Source organism: Mobula birostris, chromosome 7, assembly GCF_030028105.1.
Source record: "Mobula birostris isolate sMobBir1 chromosome 7, sMobBir1.hap1, whole genome shotgun sequence".
NCBI classification, from domain to species: domain Eukaryota; kingdom Metazoa; phylum Chordata; class Chondrichthyes; order Myliobatiformes; family Myliobatidae; genus Mobula; species Mobula birostris.
In genome coordinates, this window is record NC_092376.1 from 149,881,031 (window position 1) to 149,897,584 (window position 16,554).

Consider the following 16,554-nt stretch of genomic DNA (forward strand, 5'->3'; position numbering starts at 1 on the left):
ATCTTTTATTTTTATTTTAGAGACAACACAATAACAGGCCCTTTCTGGCCCAACAAGTCCGAGTCGCCCAATTACACCCATGTGACCAGTTAACCAACTAACCTGTACACCTCTGGAATGTGGGAGGAAAGCGGAGCGCCCGTAGGAAACCGGAATGTTGGAAGGAAATTGGAACGCCAGGAGGAAACCAGAGTGGCGGGAGGAAACAGGGATGCTGGGAGGAAACTGGAGTGCCGGAACGCCCGTAGGAAACCGGAGTGCTGCGAGGTAACCAGAGCATCCAGACGAAAGCAGAGCGCTAGGAGAAAACCAGATCACCTGGAGGAAACTGGAACATAGGGAGGAAACCTGCATGGGCACGGGGAGAACGTACAAACTCTGTACAGAAAGCGGCAGGAACTGAACCCGGATCGCCAGCGTTACGCTAAGTGCTACGCTACGGTATGAATTGTGTGTAGCTACCGTGAGTCTGCAAACATTATATCAGCCTAGCGTTTCAACATCAGTCTGGACATCAGGAGAAATGGGAGAAGCACTGTGCAGCCAGGCAGAACTTGTAACCTGCTGTCTCTCTGCACACGAATGGGAAACAACGGCGACTGACGCACTGTTTGGAATATGGTTCACAGGTGGAAGAGCTTCAGGGGCCTGGCTCCAATCCTGCAGTCTGCATGAAATCTACACATTTTACCGGTGACCACGTGGGTTTCTGCAGGAGGCTCCGAAGTCCTCCCGCACCCTGAAGGCGTACTGGTTGGATAGCAGGCTACTCCAAGTTGCTAGGCTGCCCGAAGTGTAAGTCAGCAGCAACAAGAATCAAAGAGCAAGTGATGGGCACGTGAGGCAGAATTGGGGGGGGCAATAGGGCGAAGGGCATTGCTCTGTCGGGGACTGGCATCGACTCAATAGGCTGAATAGCATTCTGTGTTGTTGCAGGCAAGTAGGACATGGGGGAGGAGGGGGAGTAAACAGCACAGTCTTTCTCACATTTTGGGGAGCTCAATGATTCTAATGAGTGGATGAGGTGAGTGCACAAACATACATTTGTATGTTTCTGCTCATTTCCTTATTGATTTATTGGAAGTTTGCTTTGTGTGGGTTTGGAATTCAGTCACGGGAAAACTGCAGACAGAGGGAACACTTTGGGCTTTATAGAGAAAACAACCAGGAAGCCAATCAAAATATAGACTGATGCTGTCTGAACTCAGTTGTGTTGATCTGGCATCTTTCAATCACAGTTAATGGGGCAACCTGGACAGCTTACCATCTGTACACTTTTCAAAACGCCCTCTTAGCTCTAACAAACCAGTAATATACTTTTACACCAGTCATCCCAAATTGGACCAGCGATAGTGAATGACTTGCTTGGGAGGTATGGTAGTGTAGTGGTTAGCACAACAGTTTACAGTCCAGGCGACCTGGGTTCAGTTCCCACCACTGCCTGTAAGGAGTTTGTACGTTCTCCCTGTGACCACGTGGGTTTCCTCCGGGTGCTTCAGTTTCCTCCCACAAAAGGTCGAAGGGTTCATTTATTATAAAAGTATACAGCTCTGAAATTTGTCTTCTCCACATAGCCATGAAACCAAGAAAGAAAAGGACGGCAACATGATCACCAACCCCCATATCCTTCCTCCCTGCCAAATCCCTTGTCCCGGCGCAAAAAGACAAACAAAAATGCAACAGGCACATTGGCCCCCCCAGTTCCCCTCTCCTGCACACAAGAAAAACAGAGAAAGGTCAGGCGAAAAACACAGAATATAAAAAAACTATAAGACTGAAAAAGTCTATAGTCCAAGTACATATCCAAAACGCAGAAAACCTGGGTAACATTCACCGGGTACAGTGGCAGGTCTTTCCCTCTCCAGCAGTAAGCGATCTCACCTGCAATCAAAAGGCAGTCTCCCCTTCCAGCAGCAGGGCAATCCCTCAGCGACAACAAGGCAGGCAGCCGGCATTCGCCTTGATGTTACATTCTCCATCATCACTTCAGTCCAAAGACCTACCCGTTGGTAGATTGATTGGTCATTGTAAGTTGTCCTGTGATTAGGCTAGGGTTAAATCGGGGGTTACTGGGCAGCACGGCTCAAAGGGCCAGAAGGGCCTATTCTACACTGCATCTCAGTAAATAGATTTATAAAAGGAGCCACGTAGAGTATAATCCAAGGTATAAAGCAAATTCTATCGTGGTGGAGGTGTGGGGTAATCTGACGCACTCTAATGAAGGTCTAGTGGGAGCCCTGATGCAGTTTAACATTCTGTTCACTTCCGAGGCTGACCCAACCCAAAGGAGTGATGAGGGGGAGGGAGGAGTCAGTGAACTTGTCTCACTTGTGCCTGTTGTCATTTTTGAACCCAGACCAGCCTGGTTTCACAAAAATAGAACTTTAAAAACAAATTTTTGATCAGATGTTTACACTGCTTTTAAGTTGTAGCAATGAGACAGCAAAAGCAGGGAAACTTATGCGGTTGGTAGATGAACTTAGCATCAGGATCCTAAAACCAGTTAAACACCTGATCTCTTTGGACTCAGCCTTGCACCTGCTATGCCCATCTATTTCAATATAACATTGAGCATCAGTAAAATAAAGTGTATCCAGGACTTTGCTCCAGTTTTCCTGCCCCTTCAGTCCCTCAAGGAAACACGGAGGCTTCCCTTTTACTGAACTAATCCATCCTCTTCCATCAGGTTAACACACATTTGTGAATTATCCCCTCCACTCCCAGGCCCTGGTCATCAGCACTCCCCCCCTCACCTTGCAACATCCAGATCATAGATGCTGCTTTCAAGGAGTTCTGCCACAAGGAAACAGCATTATCATCAAGGACTCCCACCATCCAGGCCATGCTCCCTTCTCACTACTGTCATCCGGAAGGAGGAACACCACCTAAGATAGAAGGAGATGAGTTATACGGCTCTTGTTACATGCACATGCAGTTCAACTCTTTGAGTGATTATGCAGAAAGTTTGAAGTTAATAACTCATCTCCTTCTACCTTAGGCCACAAACTTATCAATCACCCTGATGAGTTATTAATTGATGAGTTATTAATTTCAAACTTTCTGCACAATCACTCAAAGAGTTGACTTGCATGTGCATGTAACAAGAGCTGTATAACTCATCCCCTTCTACCTTAGGCTTCGAACTTATCAATCACTCCTGCTGTGGACACTTTCTGGAGGTCCAAGATCCGTATGCTCCACGACCGCTGGACTAAGTGTGTACATGTAGGAGGGGACTATGTTGAAAAATAATTGTGCTGGGTTTTCTAAAATTGACTCCTTCTACCTTAGGCCACAAACTTATCAATCACCCCTCATATTACCCTTCAACCATCAGGCTCCTGAACCAGAGTGAAAATCTTCACTCATCATGACACTGAACTGTTCCCACAACCTGTGGACTTACTTTCAACAACACTGCAACTCATGTTCTCAATATTATTTATATATTTATCATTATCGTTATTTGTTTTTCCTTTTGTATTTGCAACTTATGGCGCATTGGTTCATCATTGTGTGTAGTTGTTTTCAGTGATTAATGTATATTGTGTTTCTTTGTATCCACTGTGAATGCCCACAAGAAAACGAATCTCAGGGTAGTATATGGTGACATATGCAGTACTGTACAAAAGCCTGAGGCACATATATACAAAACTAAGGTGCCTCAGACTTTTGCACGGTATGGTAGTAATTTTATGTATTGCACCCTACTGCTGCCATAAAAAAAAACAAGCAAATTCCATGACATTTGTGAGTGATGATAAACCTGACTTTGATATGAGTGGGCTGAGAGTGGGAAGGGGGCAGGGAGTTGGGAAAAGGGCAAGGGAGAGGGGAGGGGGTGGGAAGCATCAGAGAGACATTCTGTAATGATTAATAAACCAGTTGTTTGGAATCAAATGTCCTTGCCTGGTGTCTCAGGGCTGGGTGTGTCTGCACTTGTGCAACCCCTCTCCCCCCCACTCCCTCTCCCTCCACCCCCTCACACTCCTTCCCTTCCACTTGTCCCACACCTTTCCCATGGTGTTCCCCGTTGACTAATACAGAACTGTGCAGTTAGGCACTCTAGCTGGATATATACCTAAGACTTTTGCACAGTACTGTAGGTATTTTGATAATAATGTACTTTGAACATTGAAATCATTCCTGTCAGGGGATGGTGTGAGTTAATGTTGTAATCTATCAATAAGAGTTGGGAGTTAGAATGGTTCAGCTTCAGGTTGTCACATTTAAATATATCACACTTACACCCACAATTAAAACTGGGGTTTTGTTAACTGGAATTGACATTTTACTGAATTTCAAGAGCTAGCATTAGGCTTCCAACAGCAGCAATGTTATTTACCCATACCACAGTAAAAATGTCCAATGTAACTTCACAGGAGTGTCATACCAATTTTAGGCAGCAAGCTGAAGATAGCTTTATTCTTCACATGTACATACAGTGGAGTATGTCATTTCCACCAATGACCAACACAATTCAAGGATAGTGCTGGGGGCAGCCCATAAGCGTTGCCATGGTTCTGGTGCCAACCTAGCATGTGGACAACTCACCAACCCTAACCCTAACCAGACATCTAATCCTAAATCCTAACCAGACATATAACCCCAACCCTAACCAGATATCTAATCCCAACCCTAACCAGACATCTAATCCTAACCCTAACCAGACTTCTAATCCTAACCCTAACCAGACATGTAACCCTAAATCCTAAACAGACATCTAATCCTAACCCTAACCAGACATCTAATCCTAAATCCTAACCTGACATCTAATCCCAACCCTAACCAGACATCTAATCCCAACCCAAACCAGACATCTAATCCTAACCCAAACCAGACATCTAATCCTAACCCAAACCAGACATCTAATCCTAACCCTAACCAGACATGTAACCCTAAATCCTAAACAGACATCTAATCCTAACCCTAACCAGACATCTAATCCTAAATCCTAACCTGACATCTAATCCCAACCCTAACCAGACATCTAATCCCAACCCAAACCAGACATCTAATCCTAACCCAAACCAGACATCTAATCCTAACCCAAACCAGACATCTAATCCTAACCCTAACCAGACATCTAATCCTAAATCCTAACCTGACATCTAATCCTAACTCTAACCAGACATCTAATCCTAACCCAAACCAGACATCTAATCCTAACCCAAACCAGACATCTAATCCTAACCCAAACCAGACATCTAATCCTAACCCTAACCAGACATGTAACCCTAAATCCTAACCAGACATCTAATCCTAACCCTAACCAGACATCTAATCCTAAATCCTAACCTGACATCTAATCCTAACTCTAACCAGACATCTAATCCTAACCCAAACCAGACATCTAATCCTAACCCTAACCAGACACCTCTGGAGGGTTGTGTGAAACCAGAGCACCAGGAGAGAACCCACACAATCACAGGGAGAACGTACAAACTGCTTACTGACAGCAGCCGAATTGAACCCTGATCGGGGATTGCTGCCACTATAAAGCATTGCGCTACCGCTGTTCCACCTCTTTGCATTTACCCTGATATATGCAAAGAGATGGATTTATGGACCCAGTTACAGGAGGGAGAATTTGAGGCCTATTGTGCCAATGGCATAGAGTAGAGTGAGGAAGATCTGGGATGTTTTGGAGGCAGAGTGGGCAACCTTATCTTGAAGAAATGTAGATAGTGGGAACTGTATAACTATGGGCTGGATTGAAATAGACAATGGAAGATGAAGGTTTCAGAGACAGATGGGTGGCAGTGAGCTGGAGGTGGGCCATTTGATCACCCTGCCCCATACACGTGACGAGTTTTGGGAAGTTAAACCAAGGCAGGACATGTAACTGAACAGCATGGTCCCAGAGAATGTTGTTAAACAGAGACCTAGGGGTACAAATATTTTGGAACTTGCCGAGCGGCCTGGCATTTTCGGTATCTCCAGGCGCGGCCTGGAGGATGTGCTGCTTTGGGATGCGGCTCTGAGGACGAATCGATTCCTCGTCAGTGTCGCTGACCGAAGCATTGCGGGAGATTGCAACATCGTGTACGCTGCTGTCAAAAGAAGGCCCTCGGGTCGGGAGAACTGGAAGAAGGGATGCTGCAGATTGTAACATCAACCAGCGAGCTGTTGGTCTCCCCCTGGGCTGTTGCAGGAGTGATATCTCTCTCTCCATCGCTAGCGAGAGGGAGCCTGTCTGAGGGTTGGGATGGACAGTAGTTTTTGATGGACTCGGGGGGGCCGGGGTTTGCTATCACTTGCAGGTTGGGTGGTGGGGCTGAAGATTTTGCTGGAGCAAGTGGGAGGGGGAGGGCTGCTGCTTGTGTTTGGGGGGAAGGTGGCTTTGGGTTTTGGAGTTCTAAAGGTCTCTATCATTCATTCTTTGGGCTTTTGTTTCTGTTTCGTGGATATCTGTGAAGAGTAAGGATTTCAAGTTGTATACATTCTCTGATATTAAATTGAACCATTAAAAGTGGAGGTAGAGGTAGAGAGGGAACTGAAGGAACTATAAGAGATGCTTGTGTTCGTTATCTGTGGTGATCGGTACCAGATTTGGAATGTCATAATGCACTTGTGTCAAATGTTGGTTAGTCTGCACTTGGAGTACTGTGTGCAGTTCCAGTCTCCATACTATTGGAAGGATGTGATTACGCTGGAGAGGGTGCAGTAATAATTTACACGAATATTGCCCGGACTGGAGAGCTTGAGTTATAAGGAAAGACTGACTGCAGAGGGCAGGACTGTTTACACTGGAATGAAGGAGGCTGACTGGTGACCATATTGAGGTTTATAAAATCCTGAGGGGCAGAGATAGAGTAAATGACCGGAGTCTTTTAATGGGAGTGGGGCTGCCTGAAGCTTGAGGATGCAGGGTTTAAGGTGAGAGGGGAAAGATTTAAAGGGAGCTGAGAACTACCGGAATATATGGATGGATCTGAGGGAATGGTAGAGTGAGGTACAATTACAACATTTAAACAGTTATGTACATGGAAAGGAAGAGGGGGACCCAGCCAGGCAGATGGTTGCAATTTGTTTTTTGCTCCCCGTTCCACCATCTTGCGAGTGTAGGATTTTCCGACTCTTCTGCAGTCACCTCCTGGGATACTTTCTCAAGTAAATGTAGCCATTCTGAATTCCTGGCTTTGAGGGTGGTGGATTACTTACAATCAATGAAATTCTGCAGATGAATGAGTAATTGGGCAAAGTCCAGAAGCAGAGAACAGCATCATTTCAGAGCACGTTAGTAAGCTTTTGCAACTGTTTGTAAATAACTGTGAACTGTACCTGAGGAAATGAAAGGAAGCCGAGGATGGCTGACTTATGACTATGAAGATAGATGGAGTGAGCTAGGGCTTCTCTCTCTGGGGATGGGAGGGACTTGATGGAGGTGTACAAGATAAGAGGCATAGATCAGGTGGACAGCCAGAGACTTTTCCCCAGGGCAGAAATAGCTAATACAAAGAGGCATAACTTCAAGGTGATTGAAAGAAAGTATAGGGGGATGTCAAAGGTAAGCTGTTTGTTTTACACAGAGTGGTGGGTGCATAAGCACCCTGCCAGGGGTTGTGGTAGAGGCAGAAACATTAGGGACATTTAACAGATTCTTAGGTAGGCACATGGATGATTAAAATGGAGCACTACATGGAAGGTAAAGGTTAGATTGATGTTAGCGTGGGTTTGTAGACTGATTGTAGCCTTCAGGAGAGAGAAACCAGAGGACCATGAACAGAGGATCAGAGGTGCAGACAGTCAGTAGCTTTAAATTCCCAGGTGTCACTATCTCAGAATACCTGTCCTGGACCCATCGTATAAATGTAATTGCAAAAAAAAACAGAACAGCACCCCTACTTGCTTAGAGGTCTGTGGAGACTGGCATGATATCAACATTTATTACACACTTCTATAGCTGTGTGGTGGAAAGCGTGCTGACTGGTTGCATTGTGGCCTGGTATGGGAACACCAATGCCTTTGAGCAGAAAATCCTACAAAATGCAGTGGATTTGACCTAGCACATCACGAGTAAAACCCTCCCAACCATTGAGCACATCCACATGAAATGCTGTCATAGGAAAGCAGCATCCATCAGAGATCCCCACTACCCAGGCCATGCTCCTTTCTCGCTGCTGCCATCAAGTAGAAGATACAAGAGCCTCAGGACTCACACCACAAGGTTCAAGAGCAGCTACTACCCCTCAACCATCAGGCTCTTGAACAAAGTAGAACAACTACAATCATCTGTTGAGATGTTCCCACAACCAATAATCTCACTTTAGGGACTCTTCATCTTATTATTTCATACTCTCATTATTTATTACTATTTACTTATATTTGTATTTGCAGAATTTATCTTCTATGCTCTTGCCCTTTCATGGATCCTGTTTACGGTTACTGTTCTATAGATTTGCCTAGTATGCCCGCAGGAAAAAGAATCTCAGGGTTACATGTGGTGATGTGTATGTAGTCTGATAATAAATTTTACTTTGAACTTCAAATGGTTGACCCAACACTGGGGGCCAAAGGGCCTGTACTGTGCTGTAATGCTCTATGCTTTATGATAATGAGAAGGAGAGAGGAAGCTGCTCTACCTTGAATATGGTAAAGAGGGGAAAGGAGGTCACAGATCTGCATTGAGGGAAGACAGGTGGAAGTGAGGCTAATTGAGGAGGCTAAGGAAATAATTTAAGGGTATTCCAACATCTGCAGATTTCCTTGTGCAAGGATATTCAAGATTGCTTAATGTCAATACACAAGTGTAAAGGAGAACAAAATAATTGTTACTGTTTCCAATGCAGCACAAGAAAACACAAGATAAAGAACACAATAATAAAAACACACACAATAAATGTCAACACGTAAGATAGCTTTTACACATAGATTGATTGTATGTCCATAAAGTGACGATAGGCACAGCAGTGTTTGTACATAAGATGACTGGCAGGAAATGATAAAGTAGTAGCGGTTGTGGGTGTGGTGTGGTGGAGGAGTTGATCAGCCTTACTACTCGGGGAAAGTGACTGTTTTTCAGTGTGGCAGTCCTGGCGTGGATGCCACTTGGCCTCCTCCCTGATGGGAGTGGGTCAGACAGTCCAACAGGGTGGTGGGAATCCTTCATGACGTCATTGACCCTTTTCTGGAGATATCCAGAACAGGAGGAGGGATTGAGTGGGAAGGGAAGACGAGGTGACTGGGTAAAACTACATTGTATAAAGGGAGATGCAAGGGCAGAGCCAAAGTAATTCACCAGTAAGGTTTTGCAGTGCCACTAATATCTAAGTTCAGCTGAGGCCCAGGCTCCAGGTTGCCTTGAGCAGAGCAGTGACTCACTTCCTGTTAAAGAGCAGTGACTCACTTCCTGTTAAAGCCTCTAACAGTATCAAAATGACTCTGATATTAAGATTGCTTTAAAAGTTAAGAGATTAAAATTGTTTTAATTTTTTTTTAAACAAGGCATATTAAAACATTAGGATATAAATAGAAACATGAATAAAAATGTCAAGAATAAATAATTTGTCCTTCTTAATCTCTAGAGATGGTCCCCCATCCAACACTGGGTGCGGCAACATGTTACTGGGGATATATTTCAGAGCAAAACAATATTCTGCCATTGGTCTCCATCTTGAGTTATGCGGACTCCATATAATACCACGGCTTTGCTGATCCCACTGGAACCACAGGCCTTGTTTCTTGATCTGCCCCTTCTTAATTGGTTTAAGTGGTCATTTAGTCTAGGAATTGTTATGATTGTTTAACTGAACATGTATTAAGTTGCCAAGAAAGTGAGTTAATAAGTACTTATTCACTATATGCATTTAGCTGCTGGGAACAGGACTGCTTCACCCATGCTTTCCAATGGAGCAAAGTTTCTGGTGTAATTGTCTTATGTGTGTATGCTTATTGGATGTGCATAATTGATTTGTATTCAGATACACACAAAAATACAAAGTTATAGAATAGCATTTGAGGTACAGAATAGATTATTCAATATTGGACACTGGGCAATGTTGCAAATGCACAATCCAGCAGGGATCACATGGATTCTCTCGATCTTACAACAACCAGGGACATGTAGAACAGTGACAAAGGATTGGGCAGTAAATTTCAGGTATGCAATGATCTATCAGTGGATTCTGATGATTATTAATCTTAAGCTAAAAGTTTAGACAATTTAAAAAAAATCTAAAGGTATCAAGTAGGAAATTGGCCACAAGTTTCATAACTTAAAATATTTATGTAGTTTTCAACAGTGAATAAATTAAACATAAGATGACTGAATCAGGAGTTATTAATGAACAACATTACTAGCCTCCGGATAGCATTAACATCACAAAGTGATATATATGAGAGTGTAATTCAGTGAATGGCTACTTGAAAGACTAAATCCATAGCATGTAAAACATTAAATTGCCGGCATTTTCTTTCATGATCGTGAAACTTTCAAGTACAGGGATCTGTACCTACGTTGCCAGACACTGAAATTCAAGTGTGGCTGGCAGTGACTCCCTGCTCCTTCACTAACACTCTCAATCAAATATACAGTGAATAGCTAATACTGAAAATCTGACAGGAAGGTACTCCTCTCATAACGCCTTGCCACCATTTACAAGACACCAAGTTGGGAGGGTGAAATGGCCTAGTTCTGTCTCTTTGTTCTCCACTTCAAGTGGAAGTTACCGGTGAAGACATCATCAAATATCGCACCACAAATATTCGATCACCATCTATAACTATTACATTATTTATTCCAGTTCTCCCCCCAAATCTTGGTATCAGGTCACCATATACTGTGAGTCATGACGGGTTGATTCATTTTAATCATTGACCCTTGCTGGAGATTGCATTTATGAGCGCTCCTTGGAGCCAGGGTTGAACTTGCAAAGGTCACTACTCAATATCTTATCTCACGGCTGAAGAACTTCTTGGAAATTGGACTCTGGATTAATTTGGCGGCTTTGAAAGAAAGATTAAGGAATTGATGGAAAAAGAGACAAAAGACTGCCATTTACTTGTAAAACACTGCTTTATTGATTGTATGCTGCCAATGAACTGACAAATGCCAATTTATCAAACTCGGGAATCAGCTATTTCTTACTCTTTGTGAACAGGGTCCCGCTCCTTACAGTCTCCCTTTCTCTCTTTGTACAAAATAAGTCAGCCTCTCTGTAGAGGTTCTCTCTCTTGTAGGACTCTTAAGTGCAACTTTACTCCAATTGAGATCCAAACAGGAACAATTAGAGGATTTAGCGATTCCAAGTTGACACCAACAGCAAGGCAATTACACAAAGTACACAACTTCTGGTACATCATATTGCTTTAAAGGTTGCTGACATGGAAAATGTACAAAAGATTAATAGGTCTGCAGTTTATACGATTTCTTTTGCACTAATGGAAAATACATTTCTTCTCTACAAAGGATTTATAAGTACTCTAATACAAGAAAATAAATATTGCAAAAAAAAAGCCAAAAATAATTTAAAATAGCATTTCTTCTTTATATATATCTTCTCCATTATTCTCTTTATTATTAACAAATGGCACATCACTTTTCCTTGACACAAAACACACACGCGGCCTCCCACTTGCCGTAAATGTGTGCCCGTCAAGACCTCGCACGGAGTTTTAATATTTTGACATACAGCGCAGACAGCAACTTAACTCGGACAACAGACAAGATTCCTTTTTTTCTTTTGCAATTTCTGTAATGAGTACATATGATGGAAGAAACTACTCAGCAGGCAGTATGGTCTAGAATTGGAGTACAGTATCAGCGAACAGCATGTGGATATATTGTAACTACTCAAGCACATTGAAACAAGCATCGGTAGAAGGCAGTGTTCAATAAGGTTTGGAGAGCCTATGGTATTTACTGTTGCTACAGTCTAACAAAACCCGAATATGAATTTATTTTAATGTTTACATCTCTGTTTACATTACCAAATCTATACGTCCTTACATGAATATGGCAAGCACAAATAATCTACAGAGAATAAATCTGACTCCATTCAAGATTCAGAATTTTCCTCATGAAACTCGTAATGTTATCAGTTTCTTCAGTATGTTTGTAGAGAGTTGACCATTCATTAGACGCCAAATCAATAATCTCGTGAACTAGTCTTTGCATTCTGTAACTGGGAAATGGTATCAATCACAATAGAGATGTGAGCTGAACTTTCATGTATCCTTTCCTTCTCGTGTTTATCAGATTGGTATCGGAACTTCATTGTAGGTAATTTCGCAATAAAAAGGCGGTGATACGATAAGGAGTTGTGAACACCGCCTGACATCAATGGCGCATCAGCAGACAATGCCTGCTCAAAAATAAATCCATCGAAAAGGATAACAGTGTGAATCACTGAAAGGTAACAGATGGGGTGCAACTTCAAGGCTAAAACCTACCCAGTGTCAGGAGACGGTGGTACATTGCTCAAGCTTGTCATTTAACTCCCGGATCTCAGTAACTACTCATATTAACCAAAAGGAATCCCTGAATCTGATTCCTGTCTGTAAAATACACATGGATGTCTGTCACTGTATATATATACACACACTACCTGAACCTCTCAATCACAAACAGCCTGAACTTCTCAATTAGATCACACACAACCTGAACCTAATTAGATCACACACACACTACCTGAACCTCTCAATTAGATCACACACAACCTGAACCTAATTAGATCACACACACACAACTACCTGAACCTCTCAATTAGATCCCCCAAACACACTACCTGAATCTCTCAATTAGATGACACACATACACACACACTACCTGAACCACTCAATTAGATTAGATTACACACATATACACCAATTAAATTCTGGATATACAACTGACTTCCAATTTACGTTCATCGTGTTGCAGACTACAGGGACTCTTATTGCACTAATTACACATAAAATTCCCTCTCAATGCCTCCAACAAAAGATTCAAGTATCTCAGCTGCATATGGTAAAGGTGAAGAGAGGATTGGCATGCCATTACAGGCAAACCCACAAGAGATCTAACAGTTGCACCAGGATACAGGACATCACGTTTACTGATGTTTGGATAAAATAATATTCAGAAACATCTTTGTTTCACAGCAATTCAGAACAAATATTTTTTTTTTGATTTTGATGGTATCACATCCAGGGAAATAAAATACTCCATGTTTTTTTACTGACTGATGCAATTCTAAAAAAATACAACTTTGACAATTTAGCTGCTGCCAGGATAAATTATATGCCAAGTAGAAATCTCTCCCTTCCTCAAGCCCAAAGCTCAACACAAGCAGCTGCAAGAGAAGTGCACATTTTCCATTTCTCATCTCAGCAGTGCACAGGACTAACAAGTTGATTACAAATTTAATATCCAATTAGGGTTAGTTTTCCTTTGTGCATTTTCAGTTGAGTCTCTCTTTGCTGATTTCACTTGGATCCTCACAGGCAACAAAGGATCATTAACCTAAACTCAATTCAAATACAAGCTCCAGGTCACAGGAATCTGTGTCTTAAAATACTTGCTTCCTCCTGTTTGTCCCCATTTCCTACCACCAACCATAACCGTGCCATGCACTGGTATAGTTTCCTGTCCGGGTAGTAAACCTGCTCCCATTCTCCCTCTTACCATAGTTGTGTTTAATCTGGATAAAGGCTTTCTTGTTTAGGTCCATAACACCCACTTTGCTTTCCAGATGTTCAAGTTTGGATATTTTTCTACCTTTATACAGTCATAGCTTTTATCTAGTATACTGTATATTCACTTGCATCTTTGCAGTTAATGCTCTCTATATATGACAATTTTATTTCATACTGTGTTCAAATAATTATCCTGGAATTAAAATGACACTCGTGAAGCTTCATTGCCTGGGTCATCAAGATTACTTTATTTGTAATAAAATATGGTTTTGTTATCTATAATAACTTCAATCGGAAGCCATTTTGATAAATCAAGAATTTGGAAGAAAGTATCTTGGAAGTATTTTTACACCAGATAAAATTGTAAGGATTATTTTCTCCAAAGTTATTCATGGTACCATGAACTGGATCTCTGCATTTTTAGAACTAGGGGATAGGAATTCTGAAGGTCAGCATCTGCTACCTTTATTCATTCAGTGACCAAATGAATTCTTCCTTACTTGATTGCTTCAGTAACTGCATATATCTCCACTTTCATTTCCTCAATAAATTTGGATATGTGCCTGCAAACACATGCAACTGTTCCATTCTCTTGCCTCTTCATTCTTCAAAAGTGAAAATCTTATAAAGCCTTTGGCCTGGAATTTTTTTTTTCTCCAGACTAGGTAAAAAATGAAGATATGAACCTCAATACATAGACCAACACCTGAAATATCAAGTTGACCAGAATTTTAACTTGATCTTATCATTAAATAGATTTTAATTTGAGGTGTAAATTATTAATTAGCTGGGAAACTAGAATAAATGGGAATTAAATGGAAACAAAGTTCACTGGTAAGTCAGAACTATAAACCAAAATAGTTCAAATTTCAATTTGAATGATTTAAATTATCTTATTATTATTGCAGGGCTTTGTGGGTGTAAAATTCCAGGGTAATGCTGTTGGCAATTAAACACTGCCAAACACGTGCTTCACAAGAGTTCAAGTAGAATTTGAATTTTCCAGAATACAGGCACCATGCTTTCTCCCCATTTTGGTTTGGAGAGTGCATCCAAGTGTTCTTCAAGACTGTTTATTGTCATTCTTCAGTACACGACTGTCAAGGAGAACAAAGTGCTTGTTAATCCACTGGTTTCAGATTAGTCAGAGTGACAGCCAGTTGCAGATGGCGGGGATTGCAAAGGTCAATGGCTACACGTGATGAAGTGACTCAGGCCAGAGATGAGAAACATTGATTAGAGGCCAACAATATCAGTAATATGGACTCCCCTCTAACATGATTTGAAAGCTTAACTGGGAGGAAATTACATTTAATCCAGGGAGGCTTGACATAGTAAATACAGGGAATTGTACGCTCACTCACAGGGAAAGGAGTTTGGGTTCATCTAATAACTTGGTTTGGCAAACTCTAAAACTGTGCCCAGATGGTGAGGCAGCATACTGCAATGTAAAATTATCATCTGACTCCTGCAAAACCTCATGAAATACTCATACATAAAGACATTACTATCAACAATGTTATGCTATATAGTCAGATATGGATACTGATTTTAATGAACACACTCAACATTCCCAGGCCAAATGCTGGAGGATTCAACATACTCTGTCTTTTAATGTGACTTGCATTTATTCGCTGTTCTGTGCACACTCTAATGCAACCTCCAGAGTTACAGAGCATCAATGTAACTCTGAAAAAGATGGAACTTCAGATGAGCAATATAAATGATCATACTTGGACATGTTAATTATCATTCCTTTGGTAGAGACATAAATTTATGAGTACACTAATAGTCTTGACAGTATCACACTGATGACACTTAGTAATTATCCCAAATGGATGGGAAGCCAAGAGAGAAGCTAAAGTGGGAGAATGAGGCTTCCTGCCTTTGACCTGTAGTAATTTCTGCAGCATTATTGCATCTCTACTTAATTTTGATGCCTTGTAGATTAGGAAAGTACAGGCATTTTCACCTTTCCAGACAGGGAACCTCTTAAACAACACAACTACTCAATCATGGCATTCACCTCTTTCCTTTTCAAGATTCATGGTGGGCCAACTGGCCTAATTCTGCTCCTATGTCTTATGGATTTCTGTCTGGAGACTGCTGCTAAGTCTACAAAGTCACCCCAGTAATTTTAGGAAGAACTCAGCCTCAGACGTGAAGTCCACCAGCCTAGGTGACAGCAACTGGGATAATGCAAGGTAAGTCAACACCTATCAACAGTTTACTTCAAGGCAGGAGAAGCAGCTCTAGTCTAACATATTGAGTTAAGTGCATTCATCACCAATTCTGAGTGGTATTTGAAATGGCAAGTTTCGCAGAAATATGCTCAAAATCAGTTGCAGGATCGAGACCATTTAGGCAGGTTACATAGCTTGGTACAGCAGGACTGGATTACACAGGACACTATTCAAAATGCAGCGAAATTCAGCGTTGTAAAGCTCAGATCAGTTCGAAGCTTCAGCAGGTCTGGTCTACAAGTATTTATTGCTGCCAGTAAATATGAACGTGAAAAAAATGTAGTTTTGCTGCCCTTATGAATATATTAGAAAATAGTTAACAAGATCCAGAATATTAAAATGTATGGAGGGCAGATTTAATATTATGCATTTAAAAGTCTTTTGATGTATTACTCAGTTAAAAAACATAATTATTTATAATGTGTACACTTCTACTTTGTGGCCAGTACTACATGGTTGCTGGTGTGAAAAACCCACAAGAAACCACACCTTAAGTTTTGGGCTCAGTCATAGTGGTTTCCCATTAACTAGGAGTGCTGTAGCTTTGGACTGGTGCAAGTCCTGTGAGTTTCTGAAAGCCCCAGATATTATCAGGAAATTCTTTCTTTAAGGACTTCCTATTGTTAATAGGAATGCCTTGCCAAAAAAAAGCTCGAGCAAGGCGTGTATTCTAAGAAAATAAAGGAACAGTTAG